The sequence below is a fragment of the Carettochelys insculpta genome, chromosome 3, assembly GCF_033958435.1.
Source record: "Carettochelys insculpta isolate YL-2023 chromosome 3, ASM3395843v1, whole genome shotgun sequence".
Taxonomy (NCBI): Eukaryota; Metazoa; Chordata; order Testudines; family Carettochelyidae; genus Carettochelys; species Carettochelys insculpta.
Genome location: NC_134139.1, coordinates 17,204,394 through 17,232,383, shown reverse-complemented (window position 1 = coordinate 17,232,383; position 27,990 = coordinate 17,204,394). Strand labels below are relative to the sequence as shown.

Here is a 27,990-nt window from a genome sequence, read left to right as displayed (position 1 = left end):
TATACAATGTATTTGCCGGACATAAAGCAAACAGTAAATATAGTGAAAAAGAATCCATTAGTGAGTCTTGCAGTGAAGAATTGTATATTGATTTCATAGAGCTACCATCCCAAGCTTTGGTTGATGAGGAGATCCTATGACTGCCAGATAAGTGGAAATCTGGATAATATTGTCCCAGAGTCTAGTGGACTTCTGACTTTCAACCTGTGGAGACATGAAATTGAGAAGCAGCTTGGTGAGAACACCATGCTGATAGATAACATTTCCTCCTCACCAGGGGATGCAGATGGCAGCAGAAAGAATAAGAGGGAATTAGAGCTCATTCATCATAGAGTTAGAAACAGACTCTAAGCTCTAAGGCTTGGTATAAAAATGTATTCTATCAAAACTTTGCCATTTTGGCTCTGGATTTTTAGCTCTGTACCAGATACGATTTTGCATGCAAGAGAAGGTCATCAAAGATGGAAAACATGGTTGGGGAACAAGACTGAGACAGTCTTACTGAGACACCTTAGGCTAATACTGCATTCTGAATGACACCAAAAGAAAGATTTTGTGTACCTGCTTACAATTAAGTATTTGTTTTATAAGTGGATATTTCTCCCTTCCTGATTACCATGTGTGCGAGCCAGAAAAAATTGTACAGTGATAAATCATACAAAACAGGGACAAATTTTAGAACTATTTAAGTTACAGGAGAGTGCTTGTGATGATGCAGCAGAGAAACTGCCTACCTACCAGCACACCAGGCAATAAAAAGAGTTTGTAGACCCAACTATCTCTGCCCCATTATATCTGCAGCCAATGTCAGTTCTTGATGCAGGAGAAAAGGAGGGAACCGGGGTGTTGTTTTTTTTATTAGGCTGGCTGACTGGTGAAGAGGAAAGAGTTGACTTTCTACTTAAGTGGAAGGATCATTAGTCTGACAGCTAAGGCAGCCACCTGGGAGTAAGCACTATCTAGTGAAGGCAGACTGTGAAGTAGACCTAGGGGCCTCCAGCACCTGAGTGAAGCTGAGAGGTAATGCAGGGTTTAGCCTCACCAACTTGTATCTGCAAAGGAGCCTGGTACTGCAGCAGGGTGTCCCCTAAGATTCATGAGGGGATGCTGTGGGAGCTGAGCCACCCAGCCAACTGGCCGATTAGGGCAGTGCCTTCAACTGCATAGACATTGTAGGAAGCAGCCCAGGGCAGTGAATTTAGACTCCATGCTAGGATGGCTGTCAGTCTGCAGGTGTTGATGCACACAAGCCACTGGGCTTGGAGCCAGTGGTGAGGGAAGGTGTAAGTCCTTCTGTTTCTCCCCCACATTCCCACTGCCTTACAGACTGAGGCTCCTCAAGCAATCAGGGAGCCAAAAGTAAGCTGTCTGTCTACTAGGTTGTCTAGTCCTCCAGTACCCTTGCCATAGAGCTTCTCCCTATGTCATACAGGCTGGGTCTACACTCGCTGTGGAAGATGGAATATTTAGGTTTGATCTTACAGGGTGCCATTTAGCACGTGTGAAACGTTGCGTTCTGTGGTCAGTGTTGACCCTGGAACTCTTTGAGAGCAGCAAGGATTAAGGAATGCTGATAGGAGGAGCGCTTCTATTGGCATTCTGCAGTGGGGATAGGGACAAATATCGATGGCTGCAAAATCAATTTTTGGTATGCAATTGGCATACCTAATACTGCACAGCAGCTGTCAATATTACAGGTAAGTATAGACCCAGCCTTAGAAATAACCAGGCACAGCTGATAAAAAGAAGAAAACTTATTTCACTTGTGGATGAATAGTGCACAAAGCTACTGGTCTGTATCATTCACCATCCTCAAAGGAAATGTGTATACCACTTTCAAAAGATGAACCTGGGAGGTAAAATTCATAACTTTGCTAGACACTAAAAATAATATACTGCATAAAGAATCTGAATTTATGCTGTATTATAACAATCTGCAACTCATTAGCAATGTCTCCAAGCTGCTCCCATTCCCTTTTCTTTCCCATGATTGGAAGGGTAGTAAGGGGACTATTTCACCTTGAATGGTCCCTTCACATGTAGCTACTTATGGTAAGAAATATGTTTAACTCTGATATTTAGCAATGACAGTTTGAGTTAGCTTCCGAAACCTGAAGAAATCTCCATGCAGCTCTAAAAGTTGTTGGTCCAATAAAATATAAGACCTCAGCTGTCTTGTCTCTCTAATATCCTGGGACCAACATGGCTACAACATCACTGCATACTGATACTGCATACTTCTGCCATGAGGAAATTTCACATGCTTATGAAAGCTTTACACCAGTGGTGTCCAACAGGAATTCTAAGATCGCCATACTTGTGGTTGTCATCTTTCCATATTCAGCACATTATATTCTACAAAACTTTATAGAGTTAGGCAATCCTAGCCCTTCCCTGCTCCCCAGCTCTAAATAAATGCCTGCCCCAAAGCCAGGCACCCCTAGCTCCCCCCAACTCCATTCTAGTTCAATGCTGCTGCTTCATCAGAGTCACTGCTGGACCCACCACCACAGGCTGTTGCTGCTACCACCACATGCTGCTGCCATCAAATGTTGGGGTGTGTGTACAGAGAGGCCGGACCTCAGTCCCCACATGCATCTCTCAGGAGAAGTCATATTTAAAGGCTCCAAAAGCCACATGTGACTTGAGAGCTATGGGTTGGTCACCCCCCATATTTGCCACAGCACAGGCTTACTCACCATATGTAGGGGAGGGGTAGCTTGATGGTTTGACTACTGGCCTGCTAAACCCACAGTTGTGAGTTCAGTCCTTGAGGGGGCCATTTAAGGATCTAGGGCTAATAGATTTAAAAAGAGTCTGTGAGGGGCCCTGCTGTGAGGGCAGGGGACTGGACTCAATGACCTCTGAAGGTCCCTTCCAGCTCCATGAGATAGGCATTTCTTCATGTGGTGAGGGCAAATGTATTGGACACTCCTGCTTAAGGTAACCAGACTTGAAAATTCTGCCTATTCTTGTTTGGTTCCATCAAGTTGCTGCACATAGAATTAACAAATGAAGCTAAAAATGCAATTGCAAGTGAAGTGCTTTGATTGGCTCATGAAGGATTCTCCGAAGATGAACATAAGTATGGTCCCTTTTAAGTTACTTGATGCTGCATTCTGCTTTGATTGTCTCTTGAGGACCACTGTAAGTCACTTTCAAAAATAAATTACTATGGCTGAGTGATTGATCTTTTTTAACTTGGTGCAGGTGATGCTTACAACAAAATCTTACTGAATTCCTATAGTACTGCGGTGCCCAATACATTCACCACTTGCCACATGTGGCAAAGAGGACACCACATTCTGGCGAATATGGCTCTCGAGCCTCATGCAGCTCTTGGAGCCTTTAAATGTGGCTCCTTCTGAGAGCTGCATGCAGGAAGGGCCATCCGCTCACTCTGCACACACACCCCACCACTTGGTGGGAGAAACGTGGCGGCGGCAGCAGTCCCAGCAGCCACTGGCAGCTGTTCTGGTGAGTTGCTGATATTAAATTAGAATGGGGAGACTGGGGGGGTACCTGGCTCTGGGGGAGAGGGAGGGCATTTATTTAGAGCGGCAGAGGGCTGGGATTGCCTGGCTCTGGGGGAGGGCATTTATTTGGGGGGAGGTGGCAAATGTGGTGAATATGGAAAGATGGCAAGCACAAGTGTGACGATCTTTGAATTCCTATTGGACACTGCAGATATAATAGAAGCCTGCTTACTCAGTAGAAGGTGCTGAGAGAATTGTATGTGATTCCACAGAAAAGAAAACCTTGCTTATAATGTGATAAATGTTTGCATCATTATTCTGGTAATGCACATAGCCTTAGGCACTTGGATGTTATTACAGAGCCTTAGTATAATTTATTTTTCAATAAAGCACAGTTATCGAACTTTGAGAAGTCATGTCTTTTTTGGTAATATGTTAAAAATTCCCCTGTAGATTGCCTCACACGTCTGTTTTTCCCCTGAATTCCAATGTATGATTCACAAATTACAATGATGATCAGCACTTTTCTTAGCTACTACAAAATAAACATTCTTAACAATGAGGAACTTTACACTTACCCAATCATTGGGCCCCTGGAAAACTTAGAAGTTGTAGCAACAGAGGCAAAGTGAGTTGGGACTGAACTTTATTCAGTAATTCCGTCTGTGAATTGTTTCACCTTTTAACCTGAGCGGATAGCTAAAAATTTGGTATCTAGTCAGTTGCTCCAGGTAGGAAAAGGGAAGACAGTCATATTTCTTCATTGCAGTCTTGTTTATTTATAATGACTGAACAAAGTCCTGGTACTCTGAAATGGCTTCTTTTGCTGACACCACCAAGAATATTCTTTTTTTATCTATTCCCAAGCCAAAAAACTCACAGATTTCTGCCAGGGTCAGATGTGGAGCTTTCAGCTTCTCCTTCAGGCTGTATGTATGACTCTCAGGTCCTCTATGTTCTGCAAATGTAAATGCCTAGCCAGAGACTCAGCAAACACCACTGTATACCAAAAACCCACTGACTGCTGTTCTCACCTGCATGCCTCCAGCTTCTATCCAGGACACATTGCATGATCCATTGTCTACAGCCAAGCCCTAAGATACAACTGGATCTGCTCCAATCCCACCAACAGAGATAAAAACCTACAAGATCTTTATCAAGCATTACTAAAACTTAATTACCCACCTGGGAAAGTTAGGAAACAGATTGACAAAGCCAGAAGAGTACTAACAAGTCATCTACTTTAAGATAAACCCAACAAGGAAAATAACAGAACATCACTTGTCATCTCCTATACTCCCCAGCTTGAATCCCTGCAGTGCATCACTGACAACCTGCAACTTACCCTTGAAAATGATCCCTCAGTCTCGCAGATGTTGGGTGACAAACCAATCCTCTTCTACTGACAGCTGCCTAGCCTCAAGAAAATACTCACCAGCAGGCAGCCACACATCATTCCACAGAAAAACTAACCCAGTAGCCTATCTCCGCAACAAACCTCACTGCCAGTTCTGTCCCCATAGCCATATAAGCAGTGCCATCACCGGACTTAACCACATCAGCCAAATCATCTGGGGCTCACACATCTGCACATTCACTAAAGTGTGTGGAAATTTTCTCTGATTATGCGAAGGGTGGTGTTTGTTTTTGTTTTTGTTTTTTTGGCTTGTAGAATTCATATCAGTGAAAATTATTTATGGACTAGTGGTGACCACAACATAATTAAGTTCAAAGCTAGCGACTCAAGTCTGGTTTTTCAAAATCTTCTCCTACTGACTTTCCCAAATATAAACCAATATCCCTGAAATTTCACACTTCATGTACCGGAGTAAAATCAGAACATGAGTTTTAAATGTTATGGGAACAAATACCCAGTGACACTGCTAGAGGCACACTACAGTGGAAGATCAACCTGCTCAGGGTTGATCTTCTAGGGTTTCATTTAGCATATATGCAAAATGACACTTCTGGGGGTCAACGGTGACCCCTGTACTCCTTGTGGGAGGCAAGGAATAAGGAAGGTCGACTTTCTGCCGTGTGGAGAGACATGGAAGTCGACAGCAGATAAATCAGTTTTAGCTATGCAACTGGCAGACCTAAAATTGCATATTGGTGGTTGACATCTTTGTCTAGTGTAGACATACCCTAAGCTTACACTCAGAATAAGAGAATGGAAACAGAGTAAGGGGATTTTTCATTGCCTTTCTACTCCCTCAAAGTTTGTTCTCCAGGGGTCAAGGTGGTCCTGGGTGGAACTTAGAGGAGTTTAGGGCCTGCTATAAATTATTCTAGCTGTGGCAGTCAGGTTTTTTAAACTGAATGAGGATTAGGTAGAATGTTATGCTTTTTACACTACTCCCTCCTACACTCTCTTCCTGCCACAAAGGCAGATTAGCGTATCTAAAGATGCTGAGCCCGAACAAGTGGGGGTGGCCCACCACTGGAACCATTGCACCATTCCATCCCTTCTGCCTGCAGTGCTGCCTGTGGTCCCACCCCATTCTATCCCCCATCCGCAGGAGCCCTGCCCATTTTGCCCATAGTCCCATCCTGGTTGTTCTTTTCTTTCCACTCCCCACAGTGGCTCCATGACCAGAAAAGCTCTGTCCCCCTGTTACAGCTCCAGGGCTGTAACAGAGAGCAAGAGCTCCTCTATATCCCAGAGGTGCAGCCAAAGTTTAGGGTGTTGGGGCTTCCCCCATCCCAGCTGTCTGGCACTTCTTCCAGGGACCAGGTTTGGTGCACCTCACCCATAGATACATACTCCATTTTGGGGGGGAGGGTGGTTGGGGGCTTGCTAAAGTGTTAGGCTACGTCTACATGTGAAGCCTACATCGAAGTAGCTTATTTCAATGTAGCGACATCGAAATAGGCTATGTCGATGAATAACGTCTATACGTCCTCCAGGGCTGGCAACGTCGACGTTCAACTTCGATGTTGTGCAGCACCACATGGAAATAGGCGCTGCGAGGGAACGTCTACACGCCAAAGTAGCAGACATCGAAATAGGGATGCCAGGCACAGCTGCAGACAGGGTCACAGGGCGGACTAGCGCTTCCGGGGCAACAGCTAGCCGCTCCCTTAAAGGGCCCCTCCCAGACACACTCAGCCTGCACAGCACGCAGTCTGAGGAGCCATAGGCACACAGACCCCGGGCGACGCAGGCATGGACCCCCAGCAGCAGCAGCAGCAGCCGCCAGAGGTCCACCCAGCCCTCCCGGCAGGAGCAGGGCTCGCCCTGATCCATGCCATGCGGGAGGCAGCTGAGCACCTCCTTGCTACACCGGAGGAGGAGCTGCCCCCAGGGCAGCAGGGCTCAACCCCCAACCCTGCAGCACCCCGCCCCCACCCCCCCCCGCCTCACATGCCGCCACCTGTGGAGCTATCCCACCAGCACTGACTGGTGGGAGCAGCTGGTGCTTGAGGAGTGGGACGACGACCGCTGGCTCAGGAACTTCAGGATGAGCCAGCAGACATTTATGGAGCTGTGCCAGTGGCTCACCCCCGCACTCAGGCACCAGGACACTGCCATGCGGCGTGCCCTCCCTGTGGAGAAACGGGTCGGCATCGCTGTCTGGAAACTGGCCACTCCAGACAGCTACCGATCCGTGGGACAGCAGTTTGGTGTCGGCAAGGCCACCATCGGGGCTGTCCTCATGGAGGTAAGAGGACCCCCGGGGGGAGGGCAGGGCGGGGGGGGGCCCGGGCAGAGGAGGGCAGGGCAGGGCAGGGCGGGGGAGGGCAGGGCAGAGCAGGGCGGGGGAGGGGAGGGCAGGGCAGGGCACGGCAGGGCCACACACACCCTGCTTACCCCTCATTGGTGCTCTCCCATGTGCTTTCCCTGCAGGTTGTGCGTGCCATCAACGCCATGCTCCTGCACAGGCTCGTGAGGCTGGGGGACCCAGATGCCACCATCGCGGCCTTTGCCACACTGGGCTTCCCCAATTGCTTCGGGGCTCTGGATGGGACTCACATCCCCATCCGCGCCCCACATCACAGTGGAGGACGCTACATCAATCGCAAGGGCTACCGTTCTGTGGTCCTCCAGGCCTTGGTGGACAGCCGGGGCCGTTTCCAGGACATTTATGTGGGCTGGCCTGGCAGCACCCACGACGCCTGGGTTTTCCGGAACTTGGGCCTGTGCCGCCGGCTGGAGGCGGGGACCTACGTCTCCCAGCGGGAGATCCCTGTTGGGGACACCACCATGCCCCTCTGCGTCATCACAGATGCGGCGTACCCACTCCGGCCCTGGCTCATGCACCCGTACACGGGCCATCTCTCCGCCAGCCAGGAGCGCTTCAACCAGCGCCTGAACCACGCGCGCCAGGTGGTGGAGCACTCATTTGGCCGCCTGAAAGGACGCTGGAGATGTCTCCTCACCCGCCTGGATGCGGGCCCCAACAACATCCCCCAGATTGTGGGTGCCTGCTGCGCCCTGCACAATTTGGTGGAGAGCAAGGGGGAGACCTTTTATCAGGGCTGGGCTGTGGAGGCCGGCAGGGCCGACCTGCAGCCACCCGCTGCCCCCAGTCGCCAGGTGGACCCCGAAGGGACCCGGGTCCAGGAGGCCCTGCGGGCCCACTTCGATGATGACGCCGGGGGGTGAACTCTGCCAGGCCCCCCACTCCCCACCCCTTCCTCCACAACACTCCCTGCCCCTACGCCCACACCACGGAACACCCAACCACCCCCCACCCCACACTTTTCCTGGACAAATGACAGCACTCACGTGTGGCTGAACTTAAACTGGTTTTTCTTTTAGAACTTTTTTTTTTACTATAATTAAAACAAGAACAAACTATATACAAGATCTCTTCTAACAAAAGTATTCTGTACAAATAAAACAATAATAAAAAAGATTGCATAGAATGGATATGTTCTTCAATAAAAAAAAACAGATTATAAGGAAGGGGAGAACTATTTACATGGGCGGGGATGGGGCAAAGGGGGGGCACAAAAAAATGTCGCAACAGTCTTATAAACTATATACGGGGGGGGGCCACATCCTGGGCCCCACGCCCCTATAATCCGGCACTGGGGATGGGCGGCCGGGAGCCCCGCCTCGGCCGCAGCCCTGTCCGGGGCTGGCTGGGGGCTGGGCGGACCGGAAGATATGACCGGCGAGTCTCAACTGGCCCCAGGTGTCCCTCGGCGGTCCGGCCCTCGGTGGTGGGTGGCGGGGCGACAGCGGATGGGACAGCGACGTGCGGAGCAGCAGGTGGCGCGGCGGGTGGAGCAGGCAGGGCGGGCGCTGCGGCGGCCAGTGCGGCAAGGAGGGCCAGGTAGTCCACAAGACGGTTGAATGTCTCCATGTAGGCCCCCCATGCCTCTTGGCGCCAGGCCAGCGCCCGCTCCTGCAGGTCCAGGTGGCGTTGGTCCACCCGCAGGCGCTGCTCCGCGACCTCCAGCTGCCGACGATGGATGGCCAGCAGCTGGGGGTCTGTCGCCGACGGGTGCTGTTGCAGGGTCCGCCGTCTAGCCCGCCGTGGGGCCGGTTGGTCCTCCGCCGAGGGGCTTGCCTGGAGCGATGGCCCTGGAGGGGATTCCGGGACCACTGATGCCTTGCTGGCGCTCTTTTCCAGTCCTTCCGATGGTGCAGCTGCAGAACACAGGAGGAGGGGGGGAAGAAGAATGGAGACAGGCGTTAGTGTGGGCCCCGAGCCGTGACCCTTGTCCCCCCACCCCTGTGCTGCAGGTTCCCCATCCCCGTCCCCGGGAGATGCTACTGGGATGGATGGGGTTCAGGGGTCCCCCTGCACTGCACCCCGTCCCCCTGCGGGAGTGACTCTCACTTCACTCAGCAGGGTCTGACAGGAGAGGTTTCTTAGGCCACAGATGCCCGGTTTCTCTCGGGAGTGACCACACAGCAGTCAGAGACAGTCCTTCCAACCCGTCCTGGGGAGAAGACCCCAAGGTGTGCCCCTCTGGGGTGTGGCTTTCCCCCTCCTCAGGTTGGCTGCCTTCCAGCTCTCCCTTCCCCTAGCCTCTACCTGCGGCCCCCGCCCCGATTCAAAGCCAGCTCGGCTCCTCCCTCCTCTTTGTTCAGGGCAGAGGTGTCACCTGCCAGCTGTAGCCCCAGGATCATCCTTTGCCCCTGGGAGCTATTCAGCTGGTTGCTCATATCTAGCCTGAGTCTCCCTTTTGCACTCCCCCCACTCCATCACATGCTGCTGCTGCGGGGTGTCCCACCCCCTCCTCCCGGGGGACCCTCAAGGTTCCGCTCCCCCCTGCCCCAGGGATGGGCCATGGCACTGTCGTGGGGAGGGGGCTGCGGGCAGGGGCTGATGCACTGCTTTGAGGGACATGGCCCTGCTGTCCTTGGGGCCATGGCCATGTGGGCATGTGGGGGGCCCTGGGCACATATCTATTACCCCCGCCCCTCAACCCCGGGGGTGTACACCAGAGGGGGGTACATACCTGTCAGTCCACTCCCACGGTCCGGAGATCCCCGGGGGGCGGACGCCCGGCTGCTGCTCCAGGAGGGTGGGAGGAGGATCTGCAGCCCGGACTCTGCAGAGGAGGAGCCCCCCTCCTCCTCCTCCTCTTCCTGCCGCGATGGCCCGGGGGTGGGCTCCAGGGGGGGCCCCCGGGGTGCGGGGCTTACCTCCGGGACGGACTCCGGCTGCAGGGCCTGCTGGGGCTCGTCGGCCGAGGTATCAAGCGTGGCCGGAGGGGAGGAGGTGTGCCGGGGGCCCAGGATGTCCCTGAGCTCCCTGTAAAAGGGGCAAGTGACGGGAGCAGCCCCAGATCGGCCGGCTGCATCCCGGGCCTGTGCGTAACCCTGCCGCAGCTCCTTAACCTTACTCCTGACATGGTCAGGAGTGCAGGCAGGGTGACCCCGGGCGGCCAGGCCCGCGGCCAGCCGAGCGAACGCATCTGCGTTCTGCCTCTTGCTCCCCATTACCTGGAGCACCTTCTCCTTGCTCCAGAGCCCCAGCAGGTCCCGCAGCTCAGCCTCCGTCCAGGAGGGGCCCCGCTGCCGCTTCCCAGCCTGGCTGCCGGGCTGGCTGGCCTGGCTGCTCTGGCTCCGCTGGGGGGGGGGCTCCCCCGGGGGTCCTGGGGGTGCTGCTGGGCAGCCATGGCAGGTGCTGGCCCTGTTCTGGGTGGCTGAGGGACGTGCAGGCTGGCCGCGTGTCTAGGCTGCCGCCTGCACGTTCCCCCAGCTTCCTGCACGGGAAGGGAGGGGGAGGGGACCTTTAAGGGGCCGCTCCACGCGGCCACCATTGAGCTGAGGGACTGGAGAGAGCGTCTCTCAACCCCTCAGCTGATGGCCGCCATGGAGGACCCCGCAATTTCGACGTTGCGGGACGTGCAACGACTACACGGTCCCTACTTCGATGTTGAACGTCGAAGTAGGGCGCTATTCCTATCTCGTGATGAGGATAGCGGCTTCGATGTCTCGCCGCCTAACGTCGAAGTTAACTTCGAAATAGCGCCCGAGACGTGTAGCCATGACGGGCGCTATTTCGAAGTTAGTGCCTCTACTTCGAAGTAGCGTGCACGTGTAGACACAGCTTTAGTTCTTTTTATTTTGTGTTGGCAGTGCAAGAGGAAGGTGAATTAGTGGAGAGTTACAAAACTAGGTGCTCTGTTCATTATTCACTGTCATCCCATCTGACATATACCATACACTCAGCCCTGACTGTGCTGCCTCCAGTTTGCAAAAATATATGTAAAGGCCAATGTAAACATTTCCTAAGAAGTTAAATTTCCTAGGAAGTTAAAAAGTTTTATGTCCTATACTTCCATTTCCAATATAGCATGACAATAGTATATAACGATAATATTATGAATTTTGTGGGAAAAACTCTGCATAGAACAATTGGCTCACAATATAATTAGTGGAGTTAAAATTGCAAATACATACAATTACATAAAGCTACAAGAGCATAAATGCAACACATTTCATAAACTCAGACAGATCAATACTTGCAGTTCAGTTCATGATAATACTCTTCTATAACACCAAAACACTACACAATAGAATTTGGACATAGACGTATGTAACTGGGGAATTTTTTTCCTTTGGGAATCTTTAGTATGCATTTAAAAATACATATAAAATCATTAGCATACATGAAACAGTATGTTTGCATTACAAAACAAAAGGAGGGTAAGTGGTACAGTGTGAGTCTGGTAGCAATGAAGGTTTATGTGGCAGAGGAAGTGATTGGATTTCTTAAATATTTATTTCCAGACATTTTAACAAGGTGCAGGATTGAAAAATTATGATTTTTAGAAAATAAAGTGTAATATTGTGGTGTTAGTTGAATTGCATTAGATCATACCTAAACTTTTTTTATTTAAAAGTTTCATTAACATCTGTAATTATAAATGCATAAACTTTGATATACATAAACTTTTTAGCTACAATGTTCTTTTACAACTATTTTGGTCATTTAGCAAGTGGGGACAAAAATCTCTCAGTTACCTGGGTTTAGCTCCTTCTGACTTAAGTAGATGTTGTAATCATTTAATTCAGATCAGAAGTTTGCCCCTTAATTTTAAGAAAAAGTAATTTTTGTCTGTGAATATAAAAAGAGGCATCCAATCCTGCTGAAGTCAATGGGAATTTTGCCTCAGAGTTTAAAGGAATAGGAGACCACCTCAGGTACATACTCACCCAGGCTGGGTGTATATGTGCCCCTTCCTTTCGAAAGGGACATGTTAATGAGCAGTTTTGAAAGATGCTAATGAGGCGCTGCAGTGAATATGCAGCACCTCATTAGCATAATGGCAGCTGCAGTGATTCAAAAGTGCGGCTTTTCGAATCGCGCGCTGCCCGTGAAGACGGGACCTTCCGAAAGGACCCCCCCAGTTTTCAAAAGCCCTTCTTCTGATCACAGATAGGAAGAAAGGCTTTTGAAAACGGGGGCGGGGGGGCGAGATCCTTTTGGACGGTCCCGTCTCCACAGGTGGCATGTGATTCGAAAAGTCACACTTTTGAATAGCCGCAGCTGCCATTATGCTAATGAGGCGCTGCATATTCATTGCAGTGCCTCATTGGCATCTTTTGAACCTGCTCATTAACATGCCCCTTTCGAAAGGAAGGGGCACGTGTGGACCCAGCCCCCATGTTACAGAACTTTTCTCTGAAAATCCCCCCCCCTCATATGTGCCTTTCAAAAGAAGTAGGGTTTGTTGTTTGTTGGTTCCCCCCTGCCCCAGTTAAATGTGTAATGGTGTAGAAAGCTGACTCTTTTTTTGCAAGGCTGCTTTCAGCTTCTAAGGTGCCATTATTATGTTCCTCATTGTTGGCACACTTAATCAGATAGACTGACCCTTTGCTTCTGGCCACCTCTTCATTAAGCAATATATATTTGTTGGAGTCATAATGCCAGCCCAACCAAGGATAAAATGTCCTGTGAAAATATCTACCCGCAAAAAAGACTGATAAAAGCAGCAACATATTTAAGTACCTATTGTTTTACTTGTCTAGTATTAATTTTTCAATGCCGGGTGTCTTTCAGAAACAAACTCAATTCCTGCTGCTTCTAGCACTTCATTTTAATGAATGGGCCCTTGGACCGTTGGGTCTTGAGGCAGAAGCAGAATTTCTATAAACCCTTATGAATAGTTTATCAATTGACTCAAGGTCTTTTGATGAGATATAATTGACCCAGATTGGTTTTCCATTTTGTTGTAGGAAGAGAAGACCCCACGCTAACACTTACATCAAAAGGCAGGTAAGCTGTGCCTTTATTATTTCCCAGTCTTAGAGTTCTTTTACATTTATTACTGACCTTATTCCCACCACTGTTACTAAGAACAAGTTAGGTGTCAACTTTCCATTTAGCTCAGCCATAAAAATTCTTGGCAAACAATGTTGCTTTCCCCCACTGGGAGCAAATTCTTTCTGTACAGACATTGGAGGAAAATAACTTGTTATGGCTATTTGAAAATTATCTATGTGGGAGAATTTCCAATTAACATATAATTTTTTCCCACAAACTCAATAACAGCTTTGATTTTACAGGACAGTGATAGTGACTTTGAAATGTTAACAGAGATTAGAGAGGCTATCAAAATAAAAAAACTCAATAATAATAGGGGATTTCAGTTATCCCCATGTTGACTGGGTGCATGTCACCTCAGGACGAGATGCAGAGATAAAGTTTCTCAATGCCTTAAATGACTGCTTCTTGGAGCACTTAGTACAGGAACCCACCAGGGAGAGGCAATTCTCGATTTAGTACTGAGTGGAACACAGGGTCTGGTCCAGGAAGTAAATATTACAGGACCACTTGGGAATAGTGATCATAATATAATCACATTTAACATTCCTGTGGTGGGAAGAACACCTCAGCTGTTCAACACTCTGGCATTTATTTTCAAAAGGGAAAATTACACAAAAATGATAAAATTAAACAGAAATTAAAAGGTACAGTGATTAGAGTTAAATCCCCGCAAGGTGCATGGAAACTTTTCAAGGACACCATAGTAGAGGCCAAACTTAAATGTATACTCCAAATTAAAAACATAGTAAGAGACACCATGGCTTAACAACCATATAAAAGAAGCAATGGGAGATAAAAAGGCATCTTTTAAAATGTGCAAGTCCAGTCCTAGTGAGGTAAATAAGAAGGAACATAAACACTCCAAATTAAGTATAAAAATGTAATAAGAAATCCAAAAACAATTTTGAGGAACAGCTAGCCAAAAACTCAAAGGGCTTGTCTACACTACCACCTTCCTTCGAAGGAAGCATGGTAATTAGGGTGTTGGGAGTTTACTAATGAAGTGCTGCCGTGCACAGGCAGCACTTCATTAAGCAAATTCGCACCCCACCCCCCGTGGCACGTGTCTAGCCACAGCTCACCCGCTGGTACTTCGAAGTGCCGGGGCAACTTCGAAGTCCCCTTACTCCTCAAAATTACAGTAACAAATCACCAGGACCAGATGGCATTCACCCAAGGGTTCTGAAAGAACTCAAATGTGAAATTGCAGAATTATTAAAAGTGATTTGTAACCCGTCCTTTAAATCAGCTTCTGTACCCAAGGACTGGAAGACAGGCAACATATCTCCAATATTTAAAAAGGCTCTAGAGGCGACCCTAGCAGTTAGAGATTGGTAAGTCTAACGTCAGTATTGGGCAAATTAGTTGAAACAATAGTAAAGAATAAAATTGTCAGACACGTAGTAGAACATAATTTGTTGGGCAGAAGTCAACATGGTTTCTGTAAAGGGAAATCATGTCTTACTGATCTATTAGAATTCTTTGAAGGGGTTAACAAACGTGCAGCGAAGGGGGATCCAGTAGATATAGTATACTTAGATTTCTAGCAAGCATTTGACAAAGTCCCTCACCAAAGGCTCTTGTGTAAATTAGGTTGTCATGGGATAAGAGGGAAGATCCTTTCATGGATTGAGAACTGGTTCAAAGACAGGAAACAAAGGGTGGGAATAAATGGTAAATTTTCTGAACAGAGAAAGGTAATGAGTGGTGTCCCCCAAGGATCAATCCTAGGACCAATCCTATTCAACTTATTCATAAATGACCTAGAGAAAGGGATAAGTAGTGAGGTGGTAACGTTTCAGATGATACTAAACTGTTCAGAACAGTCAAGATGAAAGCAGACTGTGAAGAACTTCAAAAAGATCTCACCAAACCAAGTGATTGGGCAACAAAATGGCAAATGAAATGTAATGTGGATAAATGTGAAGTAATGCACATTGGAAAAAATAACCCCAAATATACATTCCATACGATGGGCACTAATTTAGCTACAGCTAAGCAAGAAAGAGATCGTGTAGTTATCATGGATAGTTCTCTGAAAACATCCACACAGTGTGCAGTGGCAGTCAAAAAAGCAAATAGGATGTTAGGAATTATTTAAAAAGGGATAGAAAATAAGTCAAAGAATATTTTACTGCCCCTTTATAAAACATCTTGAATACTGTATACAGATGTGGTCTCTTCACCTCAAAAAGATATTTTGGCATTAGAAAAGATTCAGAATAGGGCAACTAAAATGATTAGGGGTTTGGAACGGGTCACATATGAGGAGGGGTTAAAGAGACTGGGACTTTTCAGTTTAGAAAAGAGGAGACTGAGGGGGGGATATGATACAGATATATAAAATCATGACCAGTGTAGAAAGGGTGAATAAAGAAAAGTTATTTCTATGTTCCCATAATGTAAGAACTAGAGGACACCAAATGAAATTAATGGGAAGCAGGTTTGAAACTAATAAAAGAGTTCTTTTTCACACAGCACACAGTCAACCTGTGAAACTCCTTGCCAGAGGAGGCTGTGAAGCCTAGGACTATAAGAGAATTCAAAGAAGAGCTAGATAAATGCATGGAGGTTAGGTTCATAAAAGGCTGTTAGCTAGGGGTGGGAATGGTGTCCCTGGCCTCTGTTTGTCCGAGACTGCAGATGGATGGCAGGAGACAAGTTGCTTGATCATTGTCTTCAGTCCACTCCCTCTGGGGCACCTGGCACTGGCCACTGTTGGCAGACAAGATGCTGGGCTGGATGTCCTTTGGTCTAACCTAGTAATGGCCATTCTTATGTTCTTATGATGTTGTAAGCCAAACTTGTACATTTCGTCAGTCAGCGATGTGACCAGTGCTCTGTGATCACTGGCTAGATAATCACAGAAGTAATGACGCTGTTTCAGGTGGTAAAACAGACAGGCTTACTGTAAAAGGTTCATAAATGTTGTTAAAAGATGGGCTTTAAGCAGATACACAAACACCGAAGGAAGACTGTAAGAATCCAATCCAACTTCCATCAAAGCAAAAATTCCTCCCAAATTACTTTAAATGTGATGAGAAAACTGAAAGTAAAGTCAGCTTAACAGTTAGACTCGGTTTGAAACATTTACTTTCCTCACTCAGGAAGTAATGTAGGCATTCATAATCTTAGATCCACATTCATTCCTAAATATAACACCCTCTCTTTTGCAGAACAGAACAGGAAATGATTTAAATGTTTTTAACCTCCCTTGCATGTCTCATGATACTTCACCCCCTAGAGTGCTGTTCTTTGTTCCTCAAAGGAAGATAAAGCCCCAGTGGTTTCTTCAGGCCTTCATAGTTCTAAATACTGTATTCTGTGTTAAATGCTTGCAACATCAGATTCACCAAGTAGTTCATAGGCTGAAATGTATTGTACAAAATGTCCATTGAACAATTTTGAGTAATAAATAAAATTGTGATTTGTTCATGGACTATTTGCAAAGAAAACAGAAAGATAAATTCAACAGCTAATTTGATCATGATAAATAATTTGACCAGCCCCAGTCAGACAAAACCTATTTTACAGCATAGATACTAACTTGACATTGTAACATTATGTTGTTCCTTGGGCACCTGTGCAGTAATCTGAAGTGAACCACAGACCTTTAAGAACAGGTATCCTGGGACCTGCAGTTCCTTCGGTGGGTCTGGAGTTGAGCACATGACCAGGAAAAGATAGGGATCATGTGACTTTCTGACAGGTGGTGACTCTGCAAGAGGAAGCTGAGTCAGAGGTCTGTGAAAATGTGGATTGTATTTAGGGTGTAGAACTGAGAAAGAGGCCTGGGAATAACTAGATGAGGCCTGGTGAGAAGATCTCCAGCAGCAGAGCCCAACTGAGATAAGTACTGTCATTCCAGTTTGGAATGGACCTCATGGAGGCCTGAAGAAGGCCTAAGAAGAAACTATAGAAGAAGGCACTCATTTGGTGAAGAATGAATAGGAGAGCTCTGGGTGAACAGTTCCAGTGTTTCAGTTTCTGAGCTGGACCCCAGAACTGAATTCCTCTACACCTCAGCTGGATCTCCAGGAGTGGTGGTCTGAAAGAAAGACAAAAGGCTATTTCATCAGACGGACTGAAGAAAGGTGTGGAAAAGGAAATATAGAGTCCCTTGGAGGAGAGCTGTAAAGAGTTCTAGGAGTTAATGGACCAGAAGTGGGGTGTAAGAGACTTAGGTTTTGGACTTGGTTGATCTCAAAAGTGATTGGACTCAATAGAAGTTTGTCTAGAGGACAAATGCCAAATTATCCATCCACTGTGAAGTAGGCAACTGTGGACTAGTTAAGGATAAATGTTTCCATCACAGAAAAACCAAGCAGCAGTGATACCTCCTTGCCACAGAAAGAGATCCTGCACTTACAGGTGTTCAAATCTTTTGCTGTAATCCATTGAGGCTTCAGAAACATTACATGGTAATGACACAGCAAGACCCTAGAAATATATCCATGCTGATTGTTTTCTATCTCTATTTTATTTTCTGTATATAAATGTACAGGGAGATGAGTGATACCTAGCACACACACACACACGTGCATACACACACTCACTTACACATACAAGCAGCCTTCCGTTTATCATCAACAGAGCCAAAGACCCATGAGGACAACACAATGGCAGTAAATCTGGCAAACTACATTTGTTAATTTAAACTCCTACCCTTATCCAATTCCTAGGGCTCAGGGCATAATTCCCTGCAGGTGTGCAGGATCTATGCCACTGAAAAAGCCTTACACAGTAATATTCTTATTCTCTATTTATTTGCAGTTACCAAGAAAGCAGAATACATGCTAAGTAGTCAGTATCACGCTCACCAGTCCTGATAAAGGCTGGCAGACTTCCTCTGTTGGACAGTTTCTCTGGATGCTAGTTGCTGCACTTCAGGGTCTGGCAGCTCTGGTCTTGAGGATGAGTCCTCCCAGGTTATTTCCCTTTTTCCTCTTCTTATTGCCATTTTCCGTCTTTCCTCTTTCCTGCCTTACTTTCTTGGACTCCAGTTTAAGTAGCGAAACTTGAGTCCTGCTTAGTTGTACTTTGACTGATTATTTTAGTCAGTGCTTTTTTTCTAGAAAAAATGGTGGCAGAGCTCAAACTCCAAACCACTACCCGCCGCCTTAAAGCTAAAGCCCAACCCCCCTGGCAGCTTAAACCCCCCCCATGCGGGTCCAAACCACCCCCCAGGAGGGCCCAAGCTGCACCCCAGTGGCTTAACTGCCCTCTTAGGGGGTCTAACTGCCACCTCATGGTTTAACCACCCTGTGCAGGTCCAAACTGCCCCAAGGAGCCCTAACTGTCCCTCAGGGGACCCAAACTGTCCCCTGCAGCTTAACTGCCCCCCTGTATGGGGCCCAATCCACCCCCCCAGTGGCTTAACCCCCCACATGGTCCCAGCCTGCCCCCCAGCAACTTAAACTCCCGCCCCACATGCGGCCCCAACCCACCCCCTGGTGGCTTAACCCCCTGCCCCCTCACAACCCCAAACCAGACTCACCTTATCCAGGAGGAGCTCCAGTTGCTGAGGCTTCTTTGCCTGCCACCTGCTGCTTCCCCCAGCCCTCTGGCTCACCCAGATGGAGGGGCAGGGGCAGCTGACAGAGCCCTGCCATGCTGAAGGAAGGACTCAATTTAATTGGTTTAATGGCAGGCCTTCCTTCAGCAAGGCAGGGCTGTGTGAGCTGGAAGTGAGTGGAGTGGCAGCAGCAGCAGGAGCCGCATGTTGTCTCCTTAAAGAGCCACATTCATGTTGGAGCATTTTAAAAAAGGTGGTGCCAGCACCAGCAAAAAGGTGGCATTCCACTGGGGAAAAAAAGCCCTGGTTTTAGTATAGTTTTACTAACCAGTCGTAACCTACTGTATCAGACTTACCTAACCAATCATACCCCACCATCTTAATCTGTTTTACACCTAGCAAAATTAATTATACAGCAGACAGAAACAATCACAAACAATTACAAACTAGACAGAAATCATACAGAAAACTGTAGAAAAGTGAGGACAATTATCATAAAATGGGGATTCCACAACCTCAGTTATTGATAAGTAGTTTCTTGCCAGAAAAATTCTGTTGAGTAGGATTTCTTTACCCATCTTGAGATCTGCTTTCTTTTATTTGGTGACAGTGGATGACACTGGAATTTGGTTTGCTTCTTAACAGGCTGGTGTGACACTATTGTAATGAAATTTAGGTGGAATGTGAGTATGTGACTTCCAGCTCTACAGTTAATGGTGGCTGATGCTCTTTATTCTGGCTGCAGAGGAAGGCTTCAGGCCTCTCAATATGGTTATAGAAAACCATATTTGTTATAGTGTTACAGTGTTGCAGGCACTTTTGTGTATCACTGGGAGTGTTTCACAGACATCAACATGGGGTGGTCTGGAAAGGTGCATGATAAATCCATCCTCACAAACATTGTCCTGTACAGAAAGCTGCAGGAGGGGTCTTCCTTTGTAGATCACAGAATTACAGTGATGGATGTGGAAATGCCCGTTGTGATCCTTGGAGACTTGAGTGCTGTTTTTAAACTTTAATATCATGATTAAACTTTTACTTCCCAATGCCCAAACAGAAGCTGTCAACACAATTCGTGTTTGTAGAAAAGCTGTCTCAAAGATTTCAGAAAGTCGAGGGCAGTCTTGCATGTGCACTGCAGTGCTGTGCAACGTTTCTTCAAAAACTAGTTGCATCATCTATTTAGAGAAGATAATCAATGAAGAGAAACATTTGAACACAGATATTCATATTTCAGGATTGCTTCATTTTGTTCCTTTTTAGCAAGTTTATTTCCTTAAAAAGGACTGTACTGCACCTCGAGGCACAACCCTGAGCAGTGGTTGGTGCGTAAACTGGGACACATGGAACCTTTGAGCTTCAGGGTCCTCCCTGTGTCCAACTTTGCTCTTGTTAAAGTCACCATTTGATACTGATTGTTACCAGTGTAAAATTACTCATACATGAGGGGAGGTGTTGAAATGATGTAAGCCAAGCCAAGGGTCCACTTATTTCCCAAATGATGATCCAGGTGGCACTGTATACAGTATCCAGTGTAGGTAGTCCAGGTGAGTGGGTGGGTTTGGTTCATACTCCTCTGTACTAACATGTAATCCAGTTCATGATTTAGTCCAGTATCTCAGACTATAGAGTGTCAAGACACAAATAAGAAAGGAAATGCTGCTCAGCCAGTGTTTTGGGCTGAATAAGGTTCCCTAATGTGTTGATGGATGACAGTGCAAGGCAAATCTAAAAGGTGGTGACTAGAGTAGTAGATTGTCTGGCTCTATAACATGGGATGTTAAAAATGGGGAGCATCCCCGCCCTCCCCACCGCCATTTATTGTTGTTTCTTTGTAGAATAAGACTAATATATTTTTAAAATGATATTAACTCAAAAGGTATTACAATATTTTCAGCAGTTCAGAATCTGCCACAAATTAAAACTCCACAATTTATTTGCATCTCTGTGGGCCATTCTCATTCTCTGAGTGACCCACAGAAGAGAATGTTACAGAAAAGGTTACAGAAAAAGGCATTCTGAGCACTGTTAGCTGAAGTAGCTGTCACCCCAGTTCTGGACAGCATGTAAGCACATGCTTAGCTTTTTTAAAAGGGACTTCAGTGTGACTAAACAGGGATTCTTTCTGAACAGTATCTTTAAAACAAGGTGGGGGAGAGGGGAAGGGTGAAGATGAGTGTAGAATAAGTTATATATGCTGCCCCCTCTTATCTTGAGAGAAGGAACACACAAATTCTATTCTACACAAAATTGTAAGGTTAACTTGATTTCACCTTTAAAACTGCAGTTTTTTCCTAGCCTAGTTTTTCACGAGCAGACTGATAACTCCTATGTGCAATCAAAGGTCTAAGTTCAAAATAGTTATTGCAGAGTCTGTATGTCTTACATAACCTCGGAAGGCCAAAGAAAGAAAAATAAGGCTACAGATTGAAAAGCAAGTAGTACTGGAATACTAGCCAAAGAATTCAGCTGGAGAGCTAACCCAGCCAGCACACACTCACCCCATGCAGATACTACCCATTGTCCTCTGTCGTGCAGAAAGCTCACGCAGAAAGTTTACACTGTTCTAGGCACCACTTTGGTCCCACATAAACTCTCAAAATAAGGTCCACTGAGGCATCGTGCATGTGCCCAGGGTGAATTTCATTTCTGGTGATGTGCCAAAATATTGCTTTGGCTTAATCTGGTAAAGAAAGCAAAATTGATATGAGGCACTCTTAACTGGTGACATATTGGTGTCCACACAAGCATGAAGAACATGTGGAGCTATGTTTTCTGGAGGATGGTACAAAACCTGCCCGAATAATCATTTATGCAAAAGCTAGTTTGCAACATTCAGACAGAGGGAGTGAATTGGCTTGGGAAACCTCGGACTTAAATCCAGAACCAGACTTCCAAAAAGGTGGGACAGGGCCATAGTCCTGCCTTCATCATATCAGTTCTCTCTACTTTCAGAGGCTGGGTCTACACGTGCCTCTTCCTTTCGAAAGGGGCATGTTAATGAGCAGGTTTGAAAAATGCTAATGAGGCGCTCCAATGAATATGCAGCGCCTCATTAGCATAATGGCGGCCGTGGCGATTCAAAAGTGCGGCTTTTCGAATCGTGCGCCACCTGTGGAGACAGAACCTTCCGAAAGGACCCTCCCCAGTTTTCGAAAGCCGTTCTTCTGATCACCAGATAGGAAGAAGGGCTTTCGAAAACTGGGGAGGTCCTTTCGGAAGGTCCCGTCTCCATGGGCTGTGCGCGATTCAAAAAGCCGCACTTTTGAATCGCCACGGCCACCATTATGCTAATGAGGTGCTGCATATTCATTGCAGCGCCTCATTAGCATCTTTCGAACCTGCTCATTAACATGCCCCTTTGGAAAGGAAGGGGCACATGTAGACCCAGCCAGAGAGGATAGCCCCATGGCCTATAATGCCTGGGTGAAATGCCTGTGCTCCCAAGCCATGTTCCCCCTCCCCACATTGTCATGCAATGGCACAGTATCATCCACATTCTGACGCTCTGTAAGCATGCATACAGAAAAAACAACAGAAAGGGCTTTAGACAGTTTTCCCCCCTTTTTGTTAATGCCAGTGAAGTGTTTATGAACTAAAACAGTGGTTCCCAAATTTTTCGGCATCATGACCCCTTTTTTGATTGTTGAGATACCCTCACACCCCACTACCACTTCTTCACCATCATCCAACCCCTTTTTTAACAAAAAATTAAATTTATAATTTAAAATTTAAAATAAAAAACACAAAAACTTGGTATAAAAAAAGAAGCTGGGTTTTAAACATTTATAGAGTGTGGTACTGAGCTGGGGCATGCTGAGAAGCACTTCCTTTTATGTACAAACATAAAGCAATCAATGTGTTTTATTGTAAGGACACTGCCGCTGAGAGCCACTGCAGGCCCCAGAGCAAGGTGGGCATGGTCCTGGCTCCATCTTCCTGAAGAGGCAGTGTCACATGACTGGATTTTTATATTGGGTTTGGAAGCCATTTTAATGCCCAGTGTGGCTATTGGCCCCAAATATTGTACTAGTGGGGTCGTGCGAGGTGTCTAATGGAAGCTAATGATGCCCTGAATCTACGTACACTACTTATATGTCAGTATCATGTATGTAGGTAAAGTTATAGATTTTATCTATGAACAGTATGAGGAAATGTTTCAGTGCTAAGCTTCACAATAGGAGGTGTGAACTCAGCCCCAGCCAGGATGAATGGACTGACATTATACGCAAAGAACACCAAATGAGACACAGTCTCAACTATACTGAATGCTGTGCTGTCCAGAGTCTCAAAAATAACCCAGACATTATAATCAAGGCAGCTGGCAAAGAGGGTGTGTTGTCATCATGAATAATTCAGACTATGAACAGGAGGCTGTCAAACAACTCTCCAACGCCACATTTAACAGACCTCTTTCCTCTGATCCCATTTTAGAATTCCAAAAGAAACTACACCATCTACTTAAGGAACTCCCTGCTTCTACTCGGGACCTTATTCACTCAGACACACCATCTGAGCCCCAACCTGGATTATTCTATTTACTTCTAAAATCCACAAACCTGGAAACCCCAGGTGCCCTATCATTTTGGGTATTGGCAGTCTTACAACTGGGTTATCCAGCTGTGTAGACTCCCTCCTCAAACCTTATGCCACCAACACTCCCAGCTATTTCTGAGATACCGCTGACTTCCTGAGGAAATTACAAAACATTAGAAAACTTCCTGAAAATGCCATGCTTGACACCATGGATGTGGAGGCTCTCTACACTAATATTCCACATGAAGATGGACTACAAGCACTCAGGAATACCATCCCTGATGTTACCACAGCCAGTCTGGTGTCTGACCTATGTAACTTTGTTCTCACCCACAATTATTTCCAATCTGGGGGCAAATTATATGTCCAGATTAGTGGCACTGCTATGGGCACCCAGCTGGCCTCACAATATGCTAATATATTTATGGCTGACTTAGAACAACACTTCCTCAGCTCTCATCCCCTATTATTCCTCCTTTACTTACGGATACATCGATGACATCTTATAATTTGGACCTATGGTAAAGAGACTCTAGAAGAACTCCACAGAGACTTTAACAATCTGCACCCCACTATCAACTTCAGCCTTGACCACTTCACATGAGAGACACATTTCCTGGATACTACAGTGCAAATCAACAATGGCCAGATCAATACCACTCTCCACTGGAAACCTACTGACCGCTACACTTACCTCGATGCTTCTAGCTTCCATCCTACACATACCACACGATGCATCATTTACAGTCAAGCCCTGAGATACAATCACACTTGCTCTGATTCTACTGACAGAGACCGAAAACTACAAGATTTCTATCAAATATTCATAAACCCTAATTACCCAGCGGGAGAAGTAAAATAAAAACAAATAACAGGGCCAGACGAACACCCAAAAATCAACTACTCCACGGTAGGCCTCCCCCCAGAAAAAACCAATAACAGAACACCACCCATTATTACCTACAGCTTCCAGCTCAAACCACTGCAACGCATCTTGCTCTTCTATCTGATTTGCCAATAACAATTTTTTTGATTTGTCAACCTTGATAACAATTTTTGGACCTCTGTGCTTTATATATTAAGTCTGTTCTGGTCTGGCTGTAGATCTGAAGGAGTGGGTCTGCCCCATGACAGCTCATCACCTCATAATTATTTTGTTAGTCTTTAAAGTGTTACATGACTGCTTTTTCGTTTTGGACTATAAACAAGTGCTCAGACTTCGAATCTACGTCCCAGATGCTTGGGATTTGTCGGTGGAATGCAGCCCACTGGTCAAGTGACCTTGGCTGAGACAAAGGAACAGGTCCATCTCAGAATTTGGAGGCTGTCTCCTGGGATTCATCCAATGGCAGTTTGCCACAACAGCTCACCTGAGGCAGGTGGGGGCGAACCGTCAGGGATGAGGGGAAGAAGAAGGGACTTGGTCCCTGAGCACAACAAGGGAGAACAATGGTGTGGACTTAGCAGGGTCCATTCTGGATCTTTTGTCTTTTGGTCTCTAAGGATCCGTGTCCAAAATGTGGACCCCAGAGGGCTGGATCTACAATGCTCCAGTGACTGAATCTATGTAACCTGAAATGAATTTTCAGTGATTTTCAAGAGTCAACAAATAACATCACTGGCCTGCATCATTAGTTATAATTGATGCATGTAAAGTGTTGCTTTAACAATTCTTCTCTCCAGTCCTGTTCTTTCTTTTTTATAAATAAATCTTTAGAAGTTTGGATCTAAAGGGCTGGTGAATGTGTTGTTTGGATAAGATCCAAGTATATATTGACCGGGCTTTGGGACTGGACTCTTTGGGGCCTGGAAGAATCTGTGTGGTGTTGGTTGAAACAGGTTTAATAACCTCTCACCTTAACTTGGGGGTTGTTGGTCTGGGGTGGTATAGCACCTGAGAAGTCTGTGGGTTTGCTTGTGTGGCTTCTAGCTGGGCATGGGGTTGGCAGAAGTGCTGCTGTTGCCGGATGGATTTGCCTTAGTGAGAAGGAAGCCCCAGCTTGGGGTTGTAAGTAGCCCGAATTTTAAGCAAAGGTACCCTGGATTGATTTCTTTAGCTGTGCCCAGAAATCCCGTCCTATCACAGGCGAGGCCAGTGGTAGAAGGGGAAGGGCCTAGGATATTTGGCTGTCAGTGCCACCAGGACCTTATGACACCCCCCCACCTCCTCCCGTGGCTCTCTCCAAGGTTCTCTCCACTTTCAGAGAGGGTAGTTCCATGGCCTGTAATACCTGAGTGACATGCCAGCGCTCCCAAGCCATGCTCCTAAAGTCAATGAGACTGCATAGAAGTAAACAAGGTGCTGCATGCTGCAGCAATTCAAAGGGGCCTAGAGTTCTGCCACCGCTGCTAATTTGACTAATTTCTCACACTGGGGCACAGTTAGTCCCAGAGGGAGCAGTGTAGCTTCCAAATTTTTTGTTCACCTCCTCAGAATTAAATTCTTTGTTACTCACACGGTCTTGGGGCACCCACCTTTGCTCAGTTCCTAGGGCTCAAGGCATAACTCTGTTAATTTAAGTACTCACCCTTATCTTTAAAGACAAATGGCCTTTTCATGATGACCAGTCGGTATCAGATCTGTCGGGGTGGAGGGACCCTCCAATTTCTGCACAATATCATTGGTAGGGTGTTCAAGTCTGGCAGCTCTGGTCTTTGGGGCTGTGTCCTGGAGTGGTTCCCAAAGAACTTCCTCTTGGACCCTGGTTTATATAGCGAAATTTGAGTCCTGCTTAGCTGTACCAGTTTGTTTAGTAAAATAATCTAGCATATTGTAACAAAAATTCTCTAACCACTCCTACCCCAGCAACTTAATTAATTTACACAATTATGTAACAGACAGAAATAATTAAAGAACCAGAGATCGCACAGAAAAACAATAGGAAAGTAGGGACCATGATGGCAAAACAATAAAGAATAAGAATTTTACGACCACAACTATTGGTAAGTGGTTTCTTGCTGGACGGAATGCTGTCAAACTAAATTTTCCTTCACCATCTTAGATTGGTTTCTGTATCTGATGATGGAGGGTACTCTGAGGATAGGATGTTCTTAGGAATAGCCCAATATGGCAGTGTTTTAATGTAAATTAGATGGAATGTGAGCATGTGACTTTCTGCTTCTTAGATTGTGACTGCTGTTTTTCTGATATGGCTGCAGGAAAAGGTCATATGTTTACATCAGCTATTGTAGTTCTTTTGGTTCAGATCAAATGATATCTGAATTGTGGCTTCTTACAGTTATATCAAGGTTGGACAGTGTTTACTGGCACGTGCTCATTTTCAGGCCATACAAGAATATAATTATCATTACTTCGGATTAACTATTGACCCACACCCTCCAGCTCTTAAAATTATTTCCCTGTGTGACTGCGAATCATTCTTTGTTTTGACTGTCAGCCAAATGAGATCAGGCTATGAAGTCTAAGGGTGTTTTCTACTATCATTTTGAAATAAATTGAATAAAAAAAATCTGAGCTAATCAAACAGCTCCATTCTGAAACCCTCTCCCCCAAAATTTCTTATGAAAGTGGGAAAATGAAGTAATCCCTATTTTACAGATAAGGAAATACAGATACATGGGGATTGTATCGTATCTCTTCCACAGCAAAATGTGCAGTAGCGGCAGGGCTGGCGACAAATTTCACCAGGATCTAGGCGATGTGTGTTTGGGTGGTGGGGAAGCTCAGTTCCAGGTCCCACCAGAAGGGGAGAAGCCTCAGGCAGGTGTGGGGTTAGGGGCAGTCAGCCCTCAGTGCCACCTGGACCATGTTGCATGGGGCTCTGCCAGGAATTTAAAGAACCGTGGTCTCTGGCTGCTGATACTGGCTGAGAGCCCAGGACCTTTTTAAATCGCTGGGCCCCAGGTCAACAGCCTCTTCCCCTACTCCTTGTCGGTGGCCCTGAGTAGGGGTACCTGTGTGCCAGGGAATGCCAGGTGGTGAATCTTTTCCTCTACAGATTTCTGGAGCACCCTCTCCTCAGAGAAATGGCTTTCAGGAGGATGCAGCTGGAAAGATTAGAGTAGTGGTCTCAGCTCCTGGGATCTCTGGGCAGTGATAAGGACAGGAAGCAGTTGTACCAACAGCCACCATGGACCCCCGGGCAAGCTGAGAGGGAGAGGGGAGGGCTGGCTCTTTCACCACCAAGGGCAGAAGAGGTGGAGTGTGTGGCATTCAGCGCTCAGCGCTGTCCGAACCAAGGCGCTGTCCCTCCCCCCTCACAGCCATGCACAGCAGCACCACAGTGCTGTTGCAGCACTTCAAAGGGGCCTGGACCTCCAGCCACCATTGCTGCCAAAGTAGCGGCAGTGGTGGCCGGAGCATCAGCCCCTTTGAAATACTGCACACTGGGACTACTGCCCCTTTGCACCTCCTCCATCAGCAGGCCTGAAAGGCAGTCTGAAACCATAGTGGGAGAGCTCCTGCTGATTGCCTACTGCATATCAATTTCCACCATCCTTCTTTGAAGAAACAGTTGTTATAATGGCCACAATCTACTCCATTTAATGCAAAGTAAGTAGCTACTTGAAAAATCATTTTAAGAGTTATGTCTCTGTTTTCTCTATTCTTAAATGTTGGCTGTAGAGAAAATTGTCCTCTTGTGTGGCCTATTTACTGGAAACCATCATTTTCTGGACTTTGTGTGAGAGAGGCAGTCTGTTTAGGGAGGCTCTGAGAGAACTGATGGAACATTTTTCCACTTAGTTAATAATGAATAATTTGCTA

The 27,990-nt window shown here is 46.6% G+C and overlaps 1 long non-coding RNA gene across 6 annotated transcripts in view; it reads left to right on the top strand.

Annotated features, from left to right (window-relative positions):
• Positions 1-27,990, top strand: part of LOC142010869 (uncharacterized) — a 123,194-nt gene that overhangs the window by 17,091 nt on the left and 78,113 nt on the right. For 5 of the 6 annotated variants that reach the window (XR_012644906.1, XR_012644907.1, XR_012644909.1 and 2 more), the window contains exon 3: positions 13,123-13,162. The exons of the other annotated variant lie outside the window; for it this stretch is intronic. This is a non-coding gene — a long non-coding RNA (uncharacterized LOC142010869). The remainder of the gene's footprint in view (positions 1-13,122; positions 13,163-27,990) is intronic. 6 annotated transcript variants of the gene reach the window in all.